This window comes from Leopardus geoffroyi, chromosome A3 (genome assembly GCF_018350155.1).
Source record: "Leopardus geoffroyi isolate Oge1 chromosome A3, O.geoffroyi_Oge1_pat1.0, whole genome shotgun sequence".
Classification (NCBI taxonomy): Eukaryota; Metazoa; Chordata; class Mammalia; order Carnivora; family Felidae; genus Leopardus; species Leopardus geoffroyi.
In genome coordinates, this window is record NC_059336.1 from 109,443,721 (window position 1) to 109,449,720 (window position 6,000).

General features: G+C 37.1%; 1 long non-coding RNA gene across 2 annotated transcripts in view; it reads left to right on the forward strand.

Annotated features, from left to right (window-relative positions):
* The window catches only part of LOC123581225, a 51,678-nt gene extending 46,207 nt beyond the window's left edge, over positions 1 to 5,471 (forward strand). For both annotated transcript variants that reach the window (XR_006703680.1, XR_006703679.1), the window contains 2 exons: positions 3,839 to 4,114; positions 4,472 to 5,471. This is a non-coding gene — a long non-coding RNA (uncharacterized LOC123581225). The remainder of the gene's footprint in view (positions 1 to 3,838; positions 4,115 to 4,471) is intronic.
* Positions 5,472 to 6,000: the final 529 nt, after the last annotated feature.

Below are 6,000 nucleotides of genomic sequence, written 5' to 3' on the forward strand. Positions count from 1 at the left end.
TAGTCTGAAGGACTCCTTTGACAAAATAAAAAGGTAGAAATTAGAATAAGACTTAAAAAGAAATGTCCATATCCAACATATATTTCTCTTCTTAAAATCCAGGTTGATCTGCCTATTTTAATTTCCCTTTCCCTATAAGATCTACAGAGAACACTCCGCCCTCGCCTCTAGGTTCTAAAAACACAGGTTGCTCGTGTAAATGTTGAAAGCTAGAAAAACAAATTTAGCAAAAGCCCGTGAGACTGGCAGTGAGGCTCCCTACCTTCCAGGACTCTGGAGTCAGGCTTTACCTGCTTTGGGCATTCCTATACAATGTCCTTTGCTGTTGTATCTGAGAGGGCCTACTGCAAAAGAATTCATGTCCCCTGAACAGCGGGGGATTTTTTAAACTGTAAAGCCCTTTCCCTCTACTTTCCAAAGACACAACCAAATTTAGAGGGAAATCACAAAGACTATTTGACTATGTTCACAACCTTCTCTTCACAGAGGAAACAGAGGACCAAAATTTCTCACAAGCCCTTCTAGAAATAATCTGCAAAAAGTCACTAATCAAGGGCTAATAGAAGCCAGAAAAAAGGCTTACCCAGAAAAAAGGCCTTTGTTAAAATGCTTTATACAGACTTTACAAAGGCATAAATCTTTTGGTTCCCATTTTGGTTAAAAATCTCGCTGATAGAAACAAATTTAGTTTAAAAGGTGGGTCAGTCCTTTGATATTCAGGCTGTGATCTAGGTCTTTGGGGAATTAGGGACAACTGTTTTTATTTTACAAATCTCTACGAAACCAGAAATGAAATTTAGAAACAAGTCAAAGTCCACCTATCTTTACCCATCTCCAAAACTCACCTATTCCTCTCAGAGTGTTTGTGAATATTATAAAAGACCAAGATACTGAAACAAAATGGTCCTGTATTTTAAGGGGAATAAATGTAATTTTTAAATAGAAATCACCCTGAAACTCAAGGGAAAAACATTTTTTTTACATTCTTTCTCTATCCCTTGAAATGATAAATCTTATCATACCTTTGAAATATAAATACAGCCCACAGTCTCCTGAGATTGAAGGAGAAAAGGCAGGGTGGGGGCAGGGAAGAGGCCCTTTTAAAATCCAAACTGCTAAAAGGATCCTAATGTCCCAACTATCACATCTGAGAACAGGCAGATAGGTTCTAAATATCCACCTTGGAAAAAAATTTGGGTGTTTTCTCTGTGTCTTTGTGATGTAAACTCCCTCCCTTCTACCCCTTCTTCTCTAGAACCTAAGAGCCTTTCCTTGAAATGCAAACTTCAAGAAGTTTCTCATGGGAGGGAGGGGAGAAGTATTTAGAAATTGAGTCTATAATGTCGGCTACACAAATATTAGTAAAAAAAAAAAACAACAAAACAAAAGCTGGGAAAGATTTTGCTTGTACCTTGTCTTTGTATTTTTGCATCCACATATGTTGTAAAGGTGAAATATTTTCTCTATCTCCGGGTGGTATTGCTAAAATTAATTTGTAAAAGAGGTGTATTTTAGCTGGTTTGAAGGCACGTACTTGTAAGGATTGGGCATTCTAAAACTCAGAAAGTTAGAAACTAACCTAAATGTTTTTCAGGTTCATAGGATTTGGGAAAATATCCGAAAAGAAAGCAGGTTGAAGGTTGTTGGTTTAATTAAAATAGATCTTTAGAGTTATCAGCATTAAATAGAAAACTTGTATTCTGCGTGTGTTGACTAAAAGTCAGAGACGTTCAGGTTATCTCTCTCTTGCCAAATTTGTCAGGGGAAAAAAACAAAACAAAACAAAACCTTAGAATAATGGCTGACTTTGTCTAATGCTTCATGAAGTTTTGTGGGTAGTCTAGCCATAATCCTTAGGAGCAAGTAAATTAAATAGATGTCAGTAAGATAAACAAAAAAGTTTGTAGATAAACTTTTAAATAGCTTCCAAAATCTTTGGTAACCTAAAACTTTAAAATTTTGCTAGGTTGAACCGTAAGTTTAAATTCATTGATTATCTAGATCATCTCCAAATAAGATAACACAGTGAACATTTTATACTGAATATAACTTATCTGCTTTTGTTTTATTACAGAAAAACTAATAATAAATTTGGATCTGTTAATAAACATGCTTTATGCTTTATTGAAAGATAATACTATGGAAAAAACATGTTTTTTTAGAAATTATGAAATATATTCATACATTTGCCAATCTAAAGAATTATGGTACAGCAGACAATTTGCAACTTCTTATTATTTAGTTTTCACTAAAAATTAAGGTTTATAAGCATGAAGAATTCTAATGAATGTAATTAAGATGACTGGAATTAAGGGAAACAACCCTGTATGCAAGGAAAATAAGATATGTGTTTTTGGTAAGAAAAAGTCTGAGGAAAAAGAACACATCTTTGTTGAGGGAAAACAAAATAATTTTGTCCTAAAGTGAGACTTAGTTATTTAAAGCTGGAAAGCTTGGGGCAACAGCTGAATGCAAAAAAGAAAGTTGCAGAAGGTTTTTGGACAAAGAATCTTTGGAAAGAAATTTTATGTGTGGTCAGTCCTGGCTAAGATCAAGATAAATTAAGTAAGTAAATTTATTTTAATATCAAAAACACACTGAGGCAAAATTAAAATTTTGTTTTCTCTTTGTGAAAAAGGACTAAATTTCCTTAAACTATTGGTCTGCCCTTAATGAGAAACTGTAAACAAAGTTTTTCTTTAGCTTTTAAGTTATCTGCCTAAAAAACAATAATTCTCTTTTGCCAAAATAATTTCCTATGTTTATCAGGCCTTTGATTAGTTAAGAAAACTGAGTCTTTATTAAAAGAGCTATGTTTTGCTTACCACTGTGTAACCTTGCCTGTGAAATCTTATATTGTCATTTTGGCTATTTGTATCATTAGGTATTCTTTCGTAATGATTTGTGATCCTATTTAATCAATTTTTATATACTTCCCAAAATCAAATTCTAAAATCAAGTTTTTGACCACAGTCTAACTGAACAGGGGGCCCTTAGAACATTTCCAAAAAAGGTTTGCAAGAAATTAAACTGATTAGGCTTATATGGTGTGCTAAATTACATGGGTAGCATTGTCCAATCAGTGATATTAAAGCCTCTTAGATGATATTTATGCGGGTAAACTATGAAAATCAGTGTTCTTTTTATCATTATTATTAAATCTGTGTTCTAAAAAGTTTAGGACTTTTATGAAAGTCCTAAAAATCTGACATCCTGGCATGTTATTATCTTGACGTGTTGTGGGTCCCAAAGCTAACCAAATTTCCATGTCAACTGCATTGTAATGAGTCTAATCAAATCGTTAACTGTGCCATTTTTAAGTCTTCTATTATTTACTGGCAATTATACTTTTACTCAGGTGATTTTATAAAAGCTTCCTGCAAACATGCTTCATCTTCAGGGAGATTCATGGAAAGAACTCTGAGTACAGGTTCCTGATATGCTCAAGATCATCAAACTGAACTAAGTAAAAAAAAAAAAAAAAAAAAAAAAAAATCCAGAACTAGTGAAAAAACTGGATTCAAGCAGAATAAGAATTAATAATAACATGGGAACTGCATAAACTAAGGAGGTTAATTATAATTTTTATGACTTTTTGTTTGAAACCTTGCTGAGTTTTTAAAAATACATTTTTTTCTAGATTAAAGAAAACTTCTCTCAGGCTAACTAGTTGATAGCAATGTGATAAAATATACCTTTGTGAATAAATTGTAACATTTATCTTGTCTCCCTACCTGAACGCCCCAGAATTCAGAAATTCTCAGTGAGTATTCTTATATTTTTATGGCAATATATTTATTTGCCTAAGTTCAACAAGAACCTGTTCTCTTTATGACAGGACATGATTGGAAGCCTTAGTTATATTACAAAGGCTTTGGCTGGAATGTCGTATTTGAGAGAGGCGTGCATAGACTCAGATATGAACAGACAGCTTTAAGGAACTAAGCCTGACTTTATGGAGCCAATAAAACCCCTTGGAAAATATCAGCCTGGTGCATTGCTCACAAAGGTCCCAGCAGCCTCACCAGGTGAATAAAGAAGGTCACTCCCTGGCAGGTGCAGGAAGCTCAGGATGTTCTGGGGACCTCGAGAAGAGAGGAATTCACCCAAGTCTGTAAGTATTGCAGATTAAGTCAGATGGCAAGTATTTGGCTTGACTTCTGGCCTTAAGAGGCTATTAAAAGTTCATTCTAGAGATTCCTTATGAAAAGTTCCGGCAAAGCAGAGTTTTAAAAGCCTATATGGTCAACCACTACTCTTGCTACACTTATGTAAATAATCAGGCCACTTTTTTTTTTTTTTTTTTTTTTGGAAACTAGACTTATTTTGCAAACAAACTAGTGTTAATCTGGCTACCGTTGGTAAAAATGAGGGTGATTATAGAGAAAATATGTTTCCATAACACACCTTTGTAAATAGTAAATTTTAACACTATTTATTATAAGCTGGCCTAAATCCTGATTTCTTCTAGTGTTCTCCAGTGCCAGGCTACAACTCTCCAAACTAATGTTTTTGAATGTTCTCCCACCTTTCTGACTTGGAATCATTTGAGAACTAAAACTTCCCTCTTCCTTGAAGCCCTGCAAACTTAATATAAATGGCTTGGTGTAAACTTCAGAGAAATTGCCACAATGGCTCATGTCTAGACAATCTTTGTACCTACTGCACTGTGGGCCACTCAACAGATTGCTAGAGACATGTGAGCTACAAACCAGGAGAATCTGTCGCATTGCCACGGCCTGCCTTCACTCTGTCTGAAGATGCTCGGAGCCTGACATCTAGAAGTCTTGTCAGCTGGCTGGCTCAGAACTCAGAGACAGGTTTATAATCTGATCTAATCATTAACCGCTGCTTTTCTTTTATTTCCATAGAAAGGCCTCTTATCTAATACCTGATTACTTGAACCATAGGCCTAGCTTGGAGAAACGCCACCTTCTGAAATGAGTTCAACTAAGCTGACCTATTATCAAGACTCAGGGGAGTGGTTCGGTGAGATGAAACAATCTACCAGCTCAACTTTTAATGTGGGAACCATCAGGAAGTTTCAGGGGACGGAACTGTGAGGGCCAAAGACAGGCTGTCCCAAGATGGGCCACTTTGGTATGAAGACTATTTTGAGCTGAAAGCAGTCGAGACCCTCTAGGTCAAGAGGAACCCCTTGCTCCTCCCTGAGCTGCATAGGAGAATCTAGATTGGCAATCTTTCCCAGAATAACGGTTATTACCACAGATACATTTATCTGCATGACCCATCTGTAGGGCAGGGCAGACATCTAAGTACCAAACACCGGCTCCTTTTCTTACTGCCCTGTCAACTGCACTTTTTCCCTTCAAAGTCCCAGACTCCTACCCCTTCTCCTCACCTCAGGATGGCATACAGACCTCATTTGGCCTGACTGTCTTTGGAATTTCCATGTCTGTGTGGATTCCCTGTATGTATGCTATTAAATTTGATTTTCTCCTATTGATCCATCCATGTCAATTTGATTCTTAGTCCAGCTGGAAGGACCTTTGCGAGGACAGGTATTCTTGCTCCCCGACATTACTCTAAGGTAAACATTCTCTCCCATTTCACCCTTCACAAAATCTCCAAGGAAATGTTCCAAACCCCAGGGCCCTGGGGCCTCAGAGAAGGGCCTGCTTCTCCTTGGGTCACATAGACGTTCCCATGACTGCAAGTTGTCTTGCAGAATTCCACAAACAAAGCCAATCTCACATAGTGCTGATAAAACAGGCATTTATCTAATGGCATTTTTAGAGCAGAGGTGAAGGGACACATGCTCACGGTGTCACAATCTTTGCAGAAATTGTTGCTGGAAGTCAGGTGGATACCACACGCGTTTCCTGGCATTGCTGGTGGCCATCCTGGCCCTCCTGCTCAGCTGTCCTCAGGGTGAAATGCCCTCCTCAGATTCAGAAGGGAGAACCCCTCCCCACTCTGCTGCCTTTCCCCCAGAGTTGTGTTTGTTGCCCTTCCAGATCTCTGCTTGGTCTGTGGACC